The sequence below is a fragment of the Cydia amplana genome, chromosome 10 (assembly GCF_948474715.1).
Source record: "Cydia amplana chromosome 10, ilCydAmpl1.1, whole genome shotgun sequence".
NCBI classification, from domain to species: Eukaryota; Metazoa; Arthropoda; class Insecta; order Lepidoptera; family Tortricidae; genus Cydia; species Cydia amplana.
The window spans coordinates 7,768,902-7,788,780 of record NC_086078.1 but is presented as its reverse complement, the minus strand read 5'-3'; the positions used below and the strand labels follow the sequence as shown (position 1 = coordinate 7,788,780).

Sequence of the window (19,879 nt, the reverse complement as noted above, 5' to 3'; positions counted from 1 at the left end):
TCATTAGTTCGGTTTTATTTACAAAAAATATATCTTAGCAAACGTGTGCTTTGTTGTTGAACAGTTTTCATAATAATTGTGACTCACAATGTTAGCATCTCATGCCGAATATTCGGTATTCGGTATTCGGCCAAAACCACTATTCGGGGCATCTCTAGAATACATATCCTTAAGACCAGTGCACACCAGATGCGTATGAAGCACGCGTCTCCGTCTGTAGCTGCCACAAAGAAACGCGCGTGTGAGGCTTGAGTTTGTAGGAATTACAGGCGGACATGTGCTGCATATTCTCATCCAGTGTAGCCTGGCCTTAACTTCGCATCTCGCCAATCAGAATGCAGAACAGAAATCACTCAGTGCATCTCCAATGCTAATTAAGGGGAGACCGGCGCTGATCTAATCCCCTTCATTATGCGTGAGGCACTTGCTCATTTGATAGGAGCCACTTTAAGTGATCACTTTGGAAACGCGGCGCTATCGGTATACACTTTGTTTCCAGGTGTGTAATTGTTCTAGTCGGGATATGGTGTTTGTGTGTTTTGTGATTGTGAAGTGTAGTATGTGTGTGTGTGTGTGTGTGTGGTGAAGAATGAGAATGAAGGAATGAACAGATGAGTGATTTCGTTTTAAGTGCCGTTGAAAGATTTTAAATTGTTAACAATATATTCTATGAAATCATTGAAGCATTTTGTGGAAGATTCTTTTTAAGTATGGCCTGTATGTTATGTGGGTCGATGTTATGGTTTTGACAGGTGATTATTAGGTTGTGGCGTCTTGGAGAAAATCTTGGACAGTTATATATTAAGTTATTGAGTGTCTGTGTCTGTGTCGGTATTTGGGTCGCATGGACATTTATTGTCAGTGATTATCTTAAATCTGTGTAAATATGTCTTGTGGTAGCCATGATTGCTTAAGAATTGGGTTATGGCAAAGGTAAGTTTGGTCTTTTCCAGATACTTCATGAGGTCATCGTGGGTGGTGTAACAATATTTTTTTAGGCCTCCTAGGTTTATTCTATTTCGTTTCTAATTTAAAGGCCATCTAGCGTTGAGCAACGGTAATACTTGCATTGATCGTATTAACGTTGGTCCGAAAGCTAATTAGTTGCTGAAAATATCGACAGAGGGCGTGAGTAGCTCGCCGTCTGATTTTTCTTCAATAAAAGGTTTACTTTTATTAATTTACAAATATTAAAAATCAATTAAATATTTTATAACTTTCTTCTTTCCTTTTTTGGAAATTATTATTATCTTTTTTATTGAAACTAGTTTCGGTAGCTGTATCTACGTCGTACGCGCAACGAGACGCAGCTGTGGGAGTATCTGTGGTTTGATCTGTCAGCTGTCATTTTATTTCGTATGAGATGGTGTAGAGAGACGTAATCCGTTTTCTTCAAAGGCCAGTGTGCCTCCTTGTTTTAAATCGCGGTTTAAACCGCTGCATCGTAAGTAATTTACCTATTTCCTTCAAAATTTCGTGTGGAATTAGTGCAGTACTGATTATTTTTATCTTTATTTCAGCTATTAGATGTGAATCGTTTTGTCAAGAGTGAGCCCCGGTGGCATTGAAATTATGCAGTACATATCCTCTGAAGGCCTATTGTCTGCCCCGGGTAAGTCACCCTCATTTGCGCAGTGTGGAACTCTAAATAATTTTGCGGAAACTCCGTTCCTTTGCTTATTAATTTTGTAATTTTCAGGGCTTCACGACTTACTACTTTACTAGTCCACGCGGTCGTCAGGGCCAAGCGTTTTGCTAGTTGTACACAATGTTCCTACTTCCTCACCTGGTCGCGTTGTCCCAAGCGCACCCTGAGGCTGTCTGCAGCTGAGAGTGGACTGGTGGGAGCAGGTCCGGACTGTTCCCCAGTGCTAATTCGAAGCATGGCGTCAGTGCAGGAGTGTGGTCTTGCAGACGAGGTCAGAGTGTTCCCTTTTATTTTATTAAGGCGCCCAATATTTAATTAACCAGTAGTTTACCCAGGTTTTCCAGCATCTGGAAACACAGACTCACCCCCTGTGCTCTAAATTTAAATTAAGACTGAGCTAGTTTACTACCATTATTAGTTATTACATAACCTAATCCTACCGCTAAGCTGGCGTAGCAAATTGTAAGGTGAAAGAAATATACCCTTAAATACAGTAATTCCTTATTTTATTTTATACCACTATAGGGCTCCCCGCGAACCCGCAACAGTGGGGAATAGGGTTTTAGTGTACAGGCAGTTGTTCGGGTGCTTATAGTAACGCACGGTTAAACAATAATAAATGTCCAGTACTTAAATAATAAGTGGCGTATACAACTTCAAACAAATTGTCCCTTTTAGAAACTGTATTTATTTGTGAATGGTAAAAAATAACAATGTCTCGTATTACTTAATTTAGACGACTGGAGCGTCCCGCACCTGTGCCCCTGATGTAATGTAGGTATTGACGTTTCATTGCTTGTCCCTTTCCTCTTTCCTTTTAAGTACACGCGTTTTATATCGTTTCCTTTTCCCTAAAAGTATCTTCTAAATGAATAAAACGAAACTTTTGTTTGTATCGGCTTTTGTCAACTACACATACTTATATACTTATTAAACGAGTTTTATAATATATCCTATTGATAAAGTTATAGTAGTCTATGTAACTGCTACATAATGAAAGGCATTAAAATAAGAGTGTAGGTTTGTGAAACAAGCGAAACGAGTTTCATAATAAGATCACACGAGTGTTTAAAATTTTAACTATGTACAGTTACATACACTCTGCTTTATCTATGTACGAACATGTGTTCAGGAGCCATGGTACGACTGCCACTGTTTACAATTGACATTTCATTTCGAATAAAATGTCATCTCGAATATCTCGATTGATATTAGAATTGAGATCCAACAAAATTCTTTTGTTTTTCAGTGATGTTCGAAATTTGAATGTTACTGTAAAATTGAATTTCATGTTATTATTAAGCAATAATAACATTTTCACAGATAATAAATTACTTGTACGTAACAAAAGAGTACTTTTTTAGTAGTAATTTGCGGATTTTGAACGCATCATAGAATAATATCTGGGTGACCGAAAACATATAAAAATTCGAAAATGCGCGTTTTCCCAGAGATAAGACCTAGCTAGATCGATTTCTGGCCTCCGAAAACCCCCATATAGTAAATTTCATCGAAATCGTTAGAGCCGTTTCCGATATCCCCGAAATATATATATATATATAAATAAACAAGAATTGCTCGTTTAAATGTATGAGATAGATAGATAGATTAGATTTATGATAGGTACGTGTGTAGATAAACGATCATATTTTATTTGTATTCTTTTCGCCATCTGCATCGGTGTAGATACCCACCTTGGCTCATGCTCTTAGCACCTATTGCTAAATAGTAGGTAAATATTACGCGAAAGATACTAAAGTAGCCCATTTCGAGCGATTTGGGAAAGTAGCGTTCAAAAAGGCAGTCTTGCTGCGCGTAGATATCAATTACTGTCAATTTACTGGTCCGGGGTCGCAGGATATAACATAATTATTTTGGAAAGAATTCTTCCTCCGTGAAGGTCTTCAGCTCGCAGTCTAACGAAATGCGTTCTAACGCCTTCTTTTTTCTGGAAAACGTTAAGGAACCGTTTATCTACACGCACGGGTAACCAGGGCTAGGTATTATATCCCATTGCCGGGCGTATCATCTCAGCCATACCAACATAAGTGTAACCTCTACCTAAGCTCAAATGTTACAAGTTCAAAGGTCGAGCTATATTAGGAATCGCAGCCGATTCAAAATGTGTTGTGAATTAGGGACCAGAAGATATCGGCCCGTGAGCGCCCTCAGGGGAACACTGCGCACCTGAGTAAGCTCGTAATTTGATAATATCGACTCCAATATTATCACAGCGGGTAAAAATGGTTAAAGGTATTTCTGGCGAAAAGAGTTACACTTGAATGTGCGAAATCTTAAATTAATAAAGAGGAAGTGTAACAACATACATTTTATTTTACTATAGTCAGTTTTCTTTAACTATGAAGTACCTACCTACCTACTGCCCAAAGAAAATACATAGTATGGAACACAAACGAATTTTATCTTATGTAGTCGCGTAAAAAAATTCACTGCAAATTTTGATTTTTTTATAATGCATCTACTTAAGAAGAAAATAAGAAAAAAAATTGCAGTTTGAGCATTACACATATTTACGAGTACGGTACGAGTAAAGCATTATACTGTGCGATTGCCAAGTCATTATATGTATTACAAATTAAAGATATCTTATTGATACGGTTTTAACACCCCCTGGCACTGATTAAAATAACCGACTTGGTTTCACATTACATCTCAAAACTTTTTTGTAGTAAAAGCGTTGCGAGATTTGCACCTTTTTACATGTAATGTTTTTGATGGGATCTCATCTCTTTTTGTAGGCAGTCCTTCTTTTCGGGTAGGTACTCATACCCATACTATGTATACACATATCATAACTAAACACATCTTCATTCATACTCACATCGTACATCGTAGTGTACCTTTACTTTACCTACTATTTGTTGGAACTGCAACAGTAACTTTGTAATAGCATATATTTATATGGGATTACAAACTTACTTATGCAGTTCTTAAATCTTTAAAACGTGACTGATATTGCAATATTTTTAGGTTTTCTATGGCTTGATAAGCTGAAAACTACTTATGTTTAAAATTTAAAACTTGTGGGTATGCTAGAAGTATGAGATCGAGAATGATGATCGGTGAGTGAATGAGTGAGTGAGTGAGTGTGTCAGTGTCGAAACTAAGGAACTTTGACGTACAATAATTCTTAAACTACAAGTTCAAATGTAATGTTTTTGAGAATATATCTAAAGCATGTTAAGCCCTATATGTCACTGAAAATTCAGGGTTCTAGGGGGCCAGCACAAAATTACAGGACGTCGAAAATGGCCTGAATCGCTTCGAGAAAAGGATGGTACGGCCATAGATTAGTATATGTTATTACTGTAATAGATAAGAAACTCTCGGACATTTCACGTTCACGTCTCTACTGTGCTGCCCCTAGCGGACCTGCTCTCAACTAATGAGACTGTGTTTACAGAATCACGCACACATACACACACACACACACACACTCACACACGCGTATGCCTGTGGGCTCTTTACCCTACAGGTAGAGTCTGTTCGGAAAGAGAAGAGTCGTGGAATGTATTGGGCCCCATACATTCCACGACTCTTCTCTTTCCGCACAGACTCTAAGAATTTTATTATTGGAAACTCATTTATGTAGTAATCTTTGTCGTCCGTTGCATTTTCACATTTTTCAATAAATGAATGAAAACTGACATTAGTTCAAGTATAATATATAATATAATATAAGTAATAATTTACATACGTTCACAGTAACTAAAAAAAGCGGCCAAGTGCGAGTCGGACTCGCCCATGAAGGGTTCCGTATTTAGGCGATTTATGACGTATTAAAAAAAACTACTTACTAGATCTCGTTCAAACCAATTTTCGGTGGAAGTTTACATGGTAATGTACATCGTATATTTTTTTTAGTTTTATCATTCTCTTATTTTAGAAGTTACAGGGGGGGGGGGACACACATTTTACCACTTTGGAAGTGTCTCTCGCGCAAACTATTCAGTTTAGAAAAAAATGATATTAGAAACCTCAATATCATTTTTGAAGACCTATCCATAGATACCCCACACGTATGGGTTTGATGAAAAAAAATTTTTTGAGTTTCAGTTCGAAGTATGGGGAACCCCAAAAAATTATTGTTTTTTTTCTATTTTTGTGTGAAAATCTTAATGCGGTTCACAGAATACATCTACTTACCAAGTTTCAACGGTATAGTTCTTATAGTTTCGGAGAAAAGTGGCTGTGACATACGGACGGACAGACAGACGGACAGACAGACAGACAGACAGGCATGACGAATCTATAAGGGTTCCGTTTTTTGCCATTTGGCTACGGAACCCTAAAAAGAGAGGCTTAAGATCTGCGAAAAGTTAACGTGCGTGTTTCAAATAATATTCATAGCCGGTCTTTTTCATCTCGTCCTCCTGGTCCCAAAATGTGGTTTTCCCCATTAAAATCTCATTTATTTCTCTGCACCAATTATTAATTAAAAATATGATGCTTCGTTTTAACATAAACTTCGCCAACTCCTCGCCATGTTTTTCACGTGAAAGCACACAGCATCGGCGCGGTGCCATTGCTTTTCTTTCGTCTTGCCCGCGTTGGTTTATGTGTATCGATAAAAGCTCAATTTAATACAAATCACAAGGTTGGCTTTATATCACATACAAAGAAATATTGGAAATATACTTATATTAAAAACCAACTTTGAAATAATTTCAAAATTTCCCGTCAAACCAAACGTCAATCGGTTTTTTTATTCGTAAAATACATATTAAAATTGCACTAGGTACATATTAAATAAGTAAGTAGTTTATTTAATATGTACCTAGTGAAAATTTCAAAATTAATTTGTTTCCTAGTTCATTTGCAACGTAAGATTAGTAACTATCTCAAAAAAATTTTTTAATAAAATATATTCTTCCAGATTTCATTAAATACAATTAAGTTACCTGCTATATTTAATGTTTGGTATATATTTTGTTTTCTACCATCTACATACAAGAATTAGGTCTAGCCACTCTCAGCCTTCCTTATGCTAAAAGGCGGTATCTCAAAAACGAATGAACTGGAAATTGAACTTTATGATTTAAATTTTAAGGTACTTGTTTGCATAACATTTTCAATTCAGATACCGCTTCTTAACTAAGCAGGGCACCACGGCTGAGGAATAGAGTTGGAGCATAACCCAGAGATGGCGTTATTATCAGCATTACATTACTCGTCTTCAGAGATACTATACCATGGGTACAGCCGTGCCTCTTTGTTTGCTCGACTTGGCGGGGGCACTGCCATGCCCCCAGATATCCAATCAAAATTTGGTTCAATGTATAAAATCCGGTTAAAATTAACTGAAACTGACGTGGCTTTTCACTATTATAGTATTAAAATAAAATAATTTACTGAGCTTTATTAATTTGAGTGTAATTGCTTCCCACGCCGCCAGTTACCGCGGGTAAACACTCAATAAATGCACAGAATTAATAAGAACATGCCATTAAATTTATTAACTTGACATATTCCGTGATATTTAAGGGTCAAAAAATGTCTCCGTTTCTGTTAGTTAAAATTATGCTTATGCGTTTTCCTTGTTGACATCATAAAATGAATGGATAGGTATTTTAATATCTTTGGCTTTAGCCTCACCAAAATGTTCTCAGATAGTAAACTGTCTTCAGAAAAGACACGCGACGTCCCCCTATACGTTTTTGACCCTAAAATATCACTTTCAATATTCGAAGCCCGTCTGTTTCGTCTGTTTGTTGTTTGTTCCCGTGTGTTGCGTTGTCATTTGCGGACAGTAGCTAAATTGCTGGTTTCATCACAAAGGCAAAATAATTATAAACCGTAAGTCGAGTTTGAAAATTAAAAACAAAAACTTCCAGCCAGCTACAACTGATGTCAAAGGGCTAGAAAAAAGTAAAAAGCCACATAGAGAGCAGCATGGCAATTCCCGAACATGGAACGTAATAAAAAACTGTGATCGTAGAAAAATGTTTGATATGCAAGCGTGTGCTCTTCGAAATAAAGTTCATATAGAATTGAACTTTGACAAAAATATTAGGTACATGTATAAAATTTTTGCTTAATCATTTTCCATTCAAAAAGAACGCCATAAGAAATGCTTCTTGATCACTTTTTTAGGAAAGAAGAAATACACTTATTTCTAATAAAAAGGTATATTTTGTCCTAATTGTTGAATAAGAGCAACTAAAGTATCAATAACCCGCCGCACCAAGCTAAGGGTTTTCAACTCGAACGTCAAGTCGGTCCTCCTGTATGGATGCGAGACATGGCCCGTCAAGCAAGACATAACCAGTAGACTACAGGTGTTTGTAAACAAGTGTCTGCGGCGAATCGTAGGAGTCTACTGGCCACGGACCATCTCCAATATTAAATTATGGGAGTTGACCGGACAAAACCCTTTAGCTAAGGAGATACTTCTGCGGAAATGGCGCTGGATAGGTCATGTTTTACGAAGGCCAAACAACCACATATCCAAGCAAGGGCTGACTTGGAAAATTCCCGGAAGAAGGGGGCCAGGTCGCCCACGTACCACCTGGAGGCGCACAGTGGAAAAGGAGGCTGCACCAGTCGGCCTCGGCTGGGCGGAGCTGGAGGAGGCCGCGCTGGACCGCGAAAAATGGAAATCCCTTCTGAGAGCCCTATGTCCCTGATGAGGGATAACAGGATACCATCATCATCATCAAAGTATCAATAAATACTACCTACTCATGTCATCACGTCTTATTTCCATAGGACATTCTCTTCAGTTATGCTCATTCGTATTCGATGGCAAATACGCGTCATACGCTCGAATCGGCAGTCCATTTGGTTCATTAAAGTTCGTTAACGCCGCACTGGCTTGTAATCTCCGTCGATTGGGGTAATCTGCTTTAATACGACCAGATTATGTTAATACGAGCTCACTGTGTCTTGTGACTCCCATCAATAAATAATGTAAATATGGGAAAGGGTATTGCAAGTCATGTATACGATACAGAAGATTTTGGTATTTGGGCTTGGATCCAAATAACGTTCTAGATTTAGGTTTTCCTAGAATTATGGGTTTTGGTAATTGATTTTTTGGTGTCATCGCGTGACATTTTTACTTAAAAAAAGATGAATGACTTTTGTAAAAGTTTAAACAACACTCTGACATTGATTTTAGTAAAAGAAAAACTGCGCATGGATTATGTCGCCAAAAGCGGATCCCAGTTTTCTTTGGCGAACTATGGCAAAATCCGGTACAACACTAGGTTGAATTGAAAAGATTTGTCAAAAAATGGCCCTGATATTCCACTGATCATGCAAGTAACACATTAATAAATTTAAAGCATCCTTAAGCCTCACGCCGACCAAAATCCATTGCGTTAATATAAGTGAAAGTGATTGAATGCTGGGGTGATGGATGGAACACCCTTGTCACGCAGCGTATAATGACCTTTCAAGTCATTTTTTGCTTACCAGACAGTTTAAAGCAAATCCTCAGGATGCCGTTAAGTGAGCACGATAGATACTTAAAGTCAAAGATCTTTGAAGCATTGTTTAATAGTCTGGCAAACCAGACAGACAGTTTGTTTTGTTAGTAACAGAAAAATAAAAAATAAAACGATACTAATCTCTCTTTTTGAGTTAATAATATGTAAATACTAGCATAAGAAAAATACAGTATGTTTCCTCTCTGCCTATGACAAGAAACTCTTACCAAACTATATTTTCCAAGACGTTCTATAATGGCCTAAATATAAAATAGGGAACCCTAAAAATACATTAGGTAGTATGTGGTAAAAGCAGGTTTAATTAGATGCATAATTTCTGGAATCGAATGAAGGGCATTATGCATTATCAACAACAATATCAAAACTGTTTATACGACAACGGTTTTACTCACTTGAATTTTTAGTCGCTATTGGCGACATGTTTCGGGCCCTTCGGGGGTCCATCCTCAGGCTCGAGTGCTCGCGGCGACTGCAACTCGTGCACTGATCGCGCCGCCTGCAGTTTCATTTAGCAATAACCTACTTATATCATCCTATTCGCACATAAACCAAAGAACGTAGTGATACTAGTGATAACTTTATGTACTCAGATAATGTATTGATTAAACCCACATTCAACGTAAAATTTGATCGCGATTGAGAATGCCCGTAAAAAACACATGAAAAAATATTCGGGTCGGGTCTAAGCACTCATTGTTTTATTCCACCCTAATCATAAAAATAAGATCAAAATTACATACGAGTAAATGGAAAGGGCTTTTATGTCAATCATTAGAGAGAATGCCTCGAGAATAATAATTGAATAATAATTTGTCCGTAGCAACTGAGCTACACACATTTTCAAGGGACAGTAATAGTGGGATCTATCTGCTACAATGTACATAGGTATTTGTATCGTAAGAAGCAAAACTTGTGCTGCGATTGTAAGAAAGCACCTTTAAGCCTTTAACTTGTGTTGTTGTTTGTTGAAATTATAAACTCTATTTAAGAAAGCAAGTGACCCAAGCCGTAATCCAAGCGCACAGAGCCACAGGCATACGTAGTAAAGTACTTATTGTTAAAAAAAAAACGTAACTATAGAACCAAACGTTAGTTACTTATCTTAACCACAAACTCTTTTCCCGTTTGTCATACGATGTTAATCTCTTTACCTCGAGAGTCATTCGACTCACGTCGCATTTGGGCGCACGCGTGACCCACCCGACACTTGAAAACAAACGAATGAAACATAAAAGATCCCATCCATACTAATATTACCTATAATATCTGGGTGACCGAGGTTCGCTCGGAAAACATATAATAACTCGGAAATGCGCGTTTTCCCAGAGATAAGACCTAGCTAGATCGATTTTTCGCCCCCGAAAACCCCTATATACCAAATTTCATCGAAATCGTTAGAGCCGTTTCCGAGATCCCCGAAATATATATATATAAATAAATAAATAAATAAACAAGAATTGCTCGTTTAAAGGTATTAGATAGATAATGCTAAAGTAGCTCCCTTTTCTTGTTACCTCGTCTTGTATCTCATTTTAGTACAATAGTGGTTAAGGCATTAAGTTTGCATTTTATACGATATCAACGTGCATTTTTTTAACTTATACTTTATTTATTTACCTATAAATCCCCGAATGGTTCACATAGAAGTGGTTATATGTATATGTTCATAAATTGTTAATTTATTTGTCATCCACTTTACGAGAAACATGTTAACGGTATAGACTGTAGTACCTAATATGCATATGTTATCATTGATTAATGCATTAATTATTCATGTAGCACATTGAGCAAATATAGTGCACTCTCCCGTTGCGTTGCAATCCATACAATAATAATGACATTTCGTAGAGCCAAAGGATATCCTGAAACTACATAATAAACGAATTATGCCACTTTTATTATTGATACGGACGGCTATGTTATACAGTTACTTAATTAATCCTTAAATTCATAGTGTAGAATAAAGCCTAGGTATACAACAAACACATTTAATTTAATGCATTATTTAGATAACATCTTTTTGTTCCTACATTATTCCGATATTAAACTAATCCAATTTCCAGTTTTATATTTAAATTTGCGCAGTATTAATTTATGAAAACTTACATTTGTTTAAAAAATAATGAGACAGCGGAAAATTTGGAAAAAGCCAAAGGTTGATATCATAGGTAGGTATACTTACTATTTTACTGGAACAAGTCTCGAATAGTAACTAAATATAAGTACGTGAGTATAATCATAAATTGATTATCGTGTTAATATGACCCACAAGAGTTTATATTCAATAATGTTTAGTCTTCCTCTCTGACGTGTAAGATACTTACTTGCCAGGTATATCGAAATCATTATTACTATCTAAATCCCTGGGAAGCATCTAGAAATGAAACTATAAGAGCATAAACACTATCCATAGGTATTACTCGTAATTTATAGGTCCCCAATAACGGGTCAATGATCTACAAATAGATACAGGGTATTCCGTGTCGTGGAAAGGGTAAGAGGAATTCTGAAACAATAAACAGAATCGTGCCCGTTATAAATAATGCTCGAGGGATTCGGCCGACCTTCGATATGCCATATACTCGTACACACGGAATGAAATAATGTTAGTGAGGAAAATGTAACAAAAACAATGTAACAATGTAATTGTTCTAAGTAGTTTAGTAGTATTTATTTCATTTAAGCTTGATTTTAAATTAGGCCCCCGTGAGCGAAGAATGAGTCAGCAAGACGTGATTTATCTCATTCAGTTAAAAAATATTGTTAATATTATAAGCTCATTAGGTTGTGGATTCGTAAGACGGAATTCCACCAGTGGGCACAAGCATTCAGTACAAATATGCTTGTGCCGCACACTGGCGGAATCCCGCCTTTACACATACACAACGATAATACAAACTGTACAAATTTAAAAAAACATTCATGTATCAGTATCACATAATTTTGCTCTTAATCCAAATAAAAGTCCTTCCCGAGATATACACGGGTTCAGGTTTGACCAGGATCATCAACACCGACTAGGCTAAGCCGGTCGTGAATATTAAGGCAGTCGGGACTACAGATGTGCAAGTTGCGAAAAGTTTCCATAAAATTCTATAAATTCTCGGAAATTTCATGAAACTTTCACTAGGAAATATGGGAAATTTAAATTTAAAATTGGAAAGTTTCAATTCTCATACAAAAATGTAAGAAATTTGCCGAATTTTTCCTACGTTAAATTTCCGAAACATTTCGCAATTTTGGAAAGTTTCCTTAGGCACATCAGTAGTCGGGAGACTTGTTTCCATGGAACAGGGGCCAAGGGTTAGAGTCCCTTTCACCTTAACCACAAATGACAAAAACCTACCTAACAACGATCAAGTTTAGCGTACTTACCTTAAATAAATCTAGACTTTGTCTGTAACACTACTTTGAAGCCTTTGCTTTGTCGAGGTTCAACTAATTTGAAAGTATCTCCATGCACTTTGCTCCCGAATACCGGTTCAAAGCTGAACAAAGCCGGTCGACTTCTCAGTCTTTGCTCTTCACTTACAATTTATTGGTTTAAACTTTGAAGTTCATATTTACTTCGGTGCTTCTGTAACAGTTTTAGTTTTTTCTTTGAAACTATTCAAAATTTAAGGGGAATTTCGTAAAAACGATGGAATAACATTAGGTCTTAGCAAAATGCCTTGGGATTTAAATTTAAAAAAGTGACCAGTAGACCGATTCGAACTCTGAAAATCTAGTTTTTAAACTGTTATGTTATTTATCTGTCAGCTCTCAATAATGACATTTCTTTATCAGTTTTTTAGGGTTCCGTACCCAAAGGGTAAAAACGGGACCCTATTACTAAGACTCCGCTGTCCGTCCGTCCGTCTGTCCGTCCGTCCGTCCGTCTGTCACCAGGCTGTATCTCACGAACCGTGATAGCTAGACAGTTGAAATTTTGACAGATGATGTAATTCTGTTGCCGCTATAACAACAAATACTAAATACAGAATAAAATAAAGATTTAAGTGGGGCTCCCATACTACAAACGTGATTTTTGACCGAAGTTAAGCAACGTCTGGCGGGGTCAGTACTTGGATGGGTGACCGTTTTTTGGTTGTTTTTTTTTTGCTTGTTTTGCTCTATTTTTTGTTGATGGTGCGGAACCCTCCGTGCGCGAGTCCGACTCGCACTTGGCCGGTTTTTTTTAGACTGTCTTCCTGTAACAGTTCTTGAGATATAGTCCACTGAGATACAGATTTGTATTGGAATCCCCATATACTGTGTGTGATCTGTTTTTATAGCTATTGACTGAAGTTGAAGGGAGAAAGTTTAATTTGATCAGATAACAATAAGCACAGTGCCTAATTTATAAGTTATATAATACCGCTTACTATATTATAGTTTATAGTAACGTCAATTCTTTCTCTTTCAGGTAAGTAAACAAATCTACTGTGTAAATAAGCAGATTACCATTTAACTATACAAACGTAAGTAGGCACTCCTAAAAACTACTTAGTAATGTGAAATGTAATGACCTTCATTTCCAAAAATATCAGTAGGTATATTTATTAGAATATTTGTACCATAGGTTTTAATTAGTTATAATAAGTAGTCAAGTAGTAAGACAATGCTAAGATCGATGAAAGATAAGAGGGATTTTAACATTTCATATTTATATTAAAAGTGTTGTGTGTCATGTGTCATGTACCTATGCGATATTTGGGAAAGGGGTGAAACAAGAATACATGTTTCGGAAAATAGGGCCATGGTTTGGCAGGATTAGCATTAGCAAGTTGTACATATAACCCATGGATAACAGAATTTCATTTTTTTCTATAACTATAACGAATTGTTAAACATTCCTAGACAATACAAAGCACATAGATACACATAGATATTAATGAATTCATACAAAGCTCTATTTGTTAGTCCCAAAAATATCCAATTTGTTTCGGCCTTTGAAAGTACCTAAAAATACCTGTACTATTACCTAGATGTATTGGATATGTTTTTAATCATGCTGCATTCCGGGAAACTGTAGCATTTTTTACTGTGGTTACAATCGCACACCCAATTTTAAATTATACAAAATGGTTAAATTTAAATTTAAAAAGTTCAGATACTGCAACATTCACTCCAATAATCCTTTATTCCGGTCCGATCGGCCGCTCGTGTTTCAATGTTCAATTGTTCATTCATTCGTTCTTTCAATCAGTTTGTAAGCTTCTTGATTTCGCTCCATTTCACGTCATTATTTCATTATTCTTGCGGTGTCAGCATTATAGGTTAATAAAAGCTTTTCTAATGCTACGTATATTAGTCTAGTGCAGCGGTCGGCAACCTTTTAGCAGCCAAGGGCCATATAGTAGTTTACGAAGTTGACGCGGGCCGCACTTTGTTAATATTTATGACTTTATCAGACATTGTCGTTTGTCAATATTACATACAAAATAGCCAGGGAGGCTCGCGGGCCGCAAGTGACAGGTTCACGGGCCGCATGCGGCCCGCGGGCTGCGGGTTGCCGACCGCTGGTCTAGTGAAGTGCCACTTATCAAATTGTTTTATTTGGTAATTTCGATATAAGCACCAGTGAAACAAGAGAAACCTTTCAAACCGGAGATTATTTCAAACAGTAGATTCAAATTCAACTTGCCGACCAATGAATTTCTCGTAGTTGATATTTCTGAGAATATTTTTCTTAGTTTTATTAAATGAAATCCCACCCCAATCATAGCTGCGTTGAAAGGTTCGACGTCAGTTCTTTTTTGAAAGAATAAAAATGTGGTTGCGATTGCGCCGATTCTTAGAATTAGTTTGCCTCGGGCTTCTTTTAGCAGCTTATTAAGTGATGTCGTCTGCTCCTTTTAAGCCTACCCATTTTTCAAAAGTACCTCGATTAATAAAACTGTCTACCAATTCTGCAAAAGCTAATTCCATTCCTCAAAACACGTGAATAAATGTTATGCTGACTTAAATTGTATTACAACTCCGCTTTTTCAAAAATTCAAACATATCAGTAAGTACTCACTTTTCTTCTTCCTCAGTTCCTCATAACTGAGGGTCGCAACCACATGAGGTCGTTATTTTGTGCACCAAGGCTCTCCATTCTGCACGATTTTGCACATTCTGCACACGACTGCATGACTCACTTTTAATCCAGTCGTTTTACTTTCAGCGAATCGACCCCCTAACGAGTATGTTTTGCATGCTTTTGATTCAAAAAATGTCCTTGCAATTTGTCACTCGGAGAATGAATATTCATAGACAACGAATAAAACTTTGCCTATGAATAAAGCCGAATTCCTTTTTGCCTATTTGCACGATCGACGCGAAACTGCTTTCGTCATTCTGTTGCAGTTGCCGTATGCTGTTACTAGAATATCTCACTGGAAATACGCTTACTGATTCGAAGCTGGGCACAGTTGTTTTTTTTTATCATGTTGGTGGCAATCAAATAGACAGAGACCCTTATGTTAAGCGATTAAGTAGCCGAATAGACGCTGGTAAAAAAGAACAGATAAACAAGAACTTTTCGGAAATTGGACGTTGTTCTCAATAATAATTAGATAGATAATATAGTAAATATGTCTTATCTTCCAAACAAACTTTGACTCATAAAAACGTACTAAGCCAAAGTTTGTTTAGTTTTGAAAACAATAAGTGTTAAATAAATTTCTTGTCTGCAAGCAATTTAACTTGGTCATGAGGTCGTGTGTGTGAACAGGAACAGGTTAATTTTGCACGGAAGTGGCACAAAGTGTGCAGTGCATGTAGGTACATACTTTGCAAGTTCCGAACTTTATTAACTACCGGCGCTTGTCTTTTTAGTGACACGTCGTTCAAAGCCGTTGCATACTGATATCAAATAACATCGATAGTACCTATAGCTTGCATATATCTTAAAACAACATACCTACCTATTAATTTAACGCAGTAGGCTTGGCAATTATTAGAATTTTATACCCAAGCTTTTAATTTTATAAGGCCGAATTTAGGTGTAAAATTTACTTATTGCAACTATTGTTTGAACCACACTTTGTAATACTTTTATTTTAAACTAAGGGTCCTGAAGGGGATAAAACAAACAACCCGATAGTGGACAGGTACAATTTAATTGCCAGCCTGGTTAAGTTTACACTTTTGAGCTTAAACACTACTTAACGACTTATTGGTAGTAAACTAAATTTATATTTATCTAACCGGGTTTTAATTATTGTTGGTGATACTTGGTCGATTGCGCTATTGGATAGTTAATACTAAAAGGTGAATAGTCCAAAATCGCAGTTTAGGAAAAAGTAGTGAAAGGCTTAGCTGCACTGTAGCGACAGTCGACGGCTCTCTCTCGACCAGATGGCCGGAGGTTCCAATAGCTCCGACTCTGGCGGGGCCAGCTGCACAGGTCGACTCGCACAGAATCTGGCCTACCAAAGGCCGCGCCCCTAGTAGACACCTCCTGGAAAATTCCGGGTACGGGATTAGTTCCACTGGCTCAGGTCACGCCAAGAATCTGTGGTCCGCGCCACGTGAGAGTCCGTTTCACATAGGAACAAGGGTTTCCATGCGTAACCCTTTGGGGTTATATTACAGTATAGAATTCAGCGCTACGCGGGATACTTTTATGTGGCCGCATGGCACGCCATACAATTTCTGACGAAAGTATATGAACGACGCCTTACCTGTCGGAGGAAAATCGTCTTGCCGGGGTTTATGAGTGATCGAATATCAACTCCGAAGTGCCCAGGACGCTCCTGGTTCGCCCTTTCGGGAAACGGTTAACCTCAAGGCACACCTGAGGGCAGGCTGAAATAAACGGTTCACGTCAATAATCGCATAATCCAACAACAGATTCCGAATTTCACGGTCTTCACAAACGAATATAAGATTACTTACCAAAGATGAGAACGTTGTCCCAATTATTTAATATAAAGCCGACCCCGGTTAGGTCGGGTCGGGAAAGAAAAAATCCAAGTCCCCAAAATGGCGGAATCACTCCCTCGGGGCCTCCTCTTCGATGTTGCCAGGGTTACAATCCCAAGGCATTTAACAAAACTGACGTGAAATTCTAAATACGGAAATTAGACCAGAGCGTGGTAAACGCTGCTGGACAAGCACGGTATGATATTTTTTAAGAAAGGGAAAGGAAGACTCGACAATCTATACATTCCTACCCGTTCATCGAGAATGATAATAATTATTTTGGTAAGAACTAGTTGTCGACCGAACTGGTGTCGAAGGGATTCAGACCTATCTCCCTGGCAACACGGAATCGCTGCCAACTTGACAGTTCATCGACACTATTCGAGACACAGATTTAATCGCCCGTCCGGCTTCATAGAAGTATTTTGTTATCTAAATATTTTTCCATTACACACCCCCCTAACCAGGAGAATTTTACGACAGAGGCAAAAGACGAAGGAGTAAAATTCCAGCTCGCCCTCGAAGTCCTAAAAACTGTTTTTGTGTAGAATTTAATGCGCTTTAATGTTACCTTAGGCCACATTTTCATAGAGTGCGTGGATACATAGTAAAAGGCGAATTTCTCCAGGAAAAATACATTTTCCGAGGTGGTGGTGGTTCCTCGAGGTTCCCAAACGTCAAATAGTCTGGACATGAGAACAGGACCTCTTATTAACATGCATACCAAATTTAAGAACTGTTCAAGAGATTTCGACCTTTGTCCTAGTTAAATTAAGTTGTCATCAAAACATTCTTGACTCGCATCGTGAATTCTTGGTAGGTAGTGTAGGTACTGCTCGCCGAGTCATCGATTCAATATTCATTTGCATTTTATATTCGAGCTCTTTCTACGCAAGACAATGCTCGCTCGACAATAGCCCAAAGGATTCGCCAGCACAGGAACAACGCAAAAATACAGAAAGAAGTAAAACAAAAAACACTTAAACAATTTCCACCAAGCGTTTATTCCACGTCGGTAGCAAACAAACATACGGTCTGCCGCCTGCCTAATGGTAAACGGTTACCGTAGCCTATTGCCTTCCTTACCTAACATGTAGTTGTCATAAATATTTACGAATAGTTTCTAAAAATCTAAAGCAAGACGCGACGATACCTACCCTTTTAAACTACATTGAAAGTATTAAACATCTAGGTTATTCAAAAAGATACTTCATTATGAAAGTGGTTCATTTTGACTGAAATGCCTTGCTTTTTTGATTAAAAATAGTTCGAGAAGTAAAATCGATTCTTGTTTTAGTCCCGAGGTCAAAAGCACTCTGTATAAGTCAAAGAAGTTTTTAATGAAGATATTTTCGCTTCGCATTTTTAGGAGTTAATAACGTAAAGTTTGGAAAATGTTTATTATAGCCGTACATAAATATAATACAATTTTTTTAAGTTTGATTAACTACGTGTTGTTTTAAAGATCATACTACAGAAAACCAATAACAGAACAGCAAGCAGACTTTGTACACATAAGCTTACCGCATCGTGAATATAAACAGGCATATGCAATTCATGCCGTTGGAATATACTGCATAGCTTAAAATTTCAGATTTTCCATCTCTAATAGTTATACCTATACATTTTTAAGCTAATATGCAGTATATTATATTTGTTTTTCTGAAATCCCTATATTTCGACAAGGGCTACTAATTGATCGCACAATCAATAAATCCTTATCATAAGGTAAATTATTCGAAAGTTGATGTAAATCCTTAGGTATTAGTTTTCTACACACCTGGACCATTTTATAGTTCCTAACCTAACGAAATCAGTGTGCTACTTTTCTATCAGATGTCATGGATTCAAACCGAGATTTGAGATTTATTCAGAGAGATTTTTACGAATGATTTTCTCTGATTTTATTAAATCTACCTAATGTAATTTGATGTTTACCGTTAGTCAAGAAAAACATCGTAAGGAAATTTTCATTAGGATGTATTTAATCCAGTAAAATTGACGAATTTTGTAACGGGGCTCTTTTGCGTCAATCCGTTAGTTCTGATTTTTTGCAGACTTTTTATGATCTCGGAAACTGTTCAATCTACAGAGACAGTTCTAATCTCGTATTGTAGCAAATTTACCCTTCTTTAAAAACGTCTAAGGAAGGTACTATTAAAAACTAGTCCTTTAGGGTTAGAATCACACAAAAAAAACTAATTTTTCGCAGTATTTTCGTTTTTTGACAAAGTTGCGTTCGGCGCTCGAGGTCACAAACTCGGATCATTCATTGGGCCAATATCATAAATAAGTCTGCAAAAAATCAGAACAAACGGATTTGACGCAAACGCTAAATGTATAAATTTACTGTATTCATTGACCAGTTGGCCATTATATATGGACATTATTGGTGTTGCAGTCTGCATACGAAGATGAAAATGTTGAAAAGCTAATCCAACCGCGAGCGAGCAAATGTTTATTAAAATCATCATTACCGAGCCTCACTTCAATGGCGGTAAAATTGGTAACGAGTTGAATTCACCTGCGATTCTCACTTGTTGAACGTGGGGCGTAATATGGCGCATTTACATAGCTGATAGGCTGCGTAATAATCTAGTTTCACTAGGCCCGTATGTGCCAAATAGTGTTGTGTTGCTTTAGTAGATATACGACTTCCTGCAGCGTTTTATTAGGGTTCCGTAGCCAAATGGCAAAAAACGGAACCCTTATAGATTCGTCATGTCTGTCTGTCTGTCCGTCTGTCCGTCTGTCCGTCTGTCCGTCTGTCCGTCTGTCTGTCCGTCCGTATGTCACAGCCACTTTTCTCCGAAACTATAAGAACTATAGTGTTGAAACTTGGTAAGTAGATGTATTCTGTGAACCGCAT

At 37.3% G+C, this 19,879-nt stretch overlaps 1 protein-coding gene and 2 long non-coding RNA genes across 3 annotated transcripts in view; 2 read left to right on the top strand and 1 right to left on the bottom strand.

Moving 5' to 3' along the window:
* LOC134651677 (Kv channel-interacting protein 4) overlaps window positions 1-19,879 on the top strand; it is a 159,317-nt gene that overhangs the window by 77,336 nt on the left and 62,102 nt on the right. The window lies entirely within an intron of this gene.
* On the top strand, window positions 1,348-1,949 carry LOC134651502 (uncharacterized). The gene is made up of 3 exons (XR_010097108.1): window positions 1,348-1,444; window positions 1,521-1,612; window positions 1,700-1,949. It is a non-coding gene; the product is annotated as an uncharacterized LOC134651502 (long non-coding RNA).
* On the bottom strand, window positions 16,187-17,523 carry LOC134651548 (uncharacterized). The gene is made up of 2 exons (XR_010097124.1): window positions 16,770-17,523; window positions 16,187-16,546 (listed from the first exon to the last, which is right to left on the bottom strand). It is a non-coding gene; the product is annotated as an uncharacterized LOC134651548 (long non-coding RNA).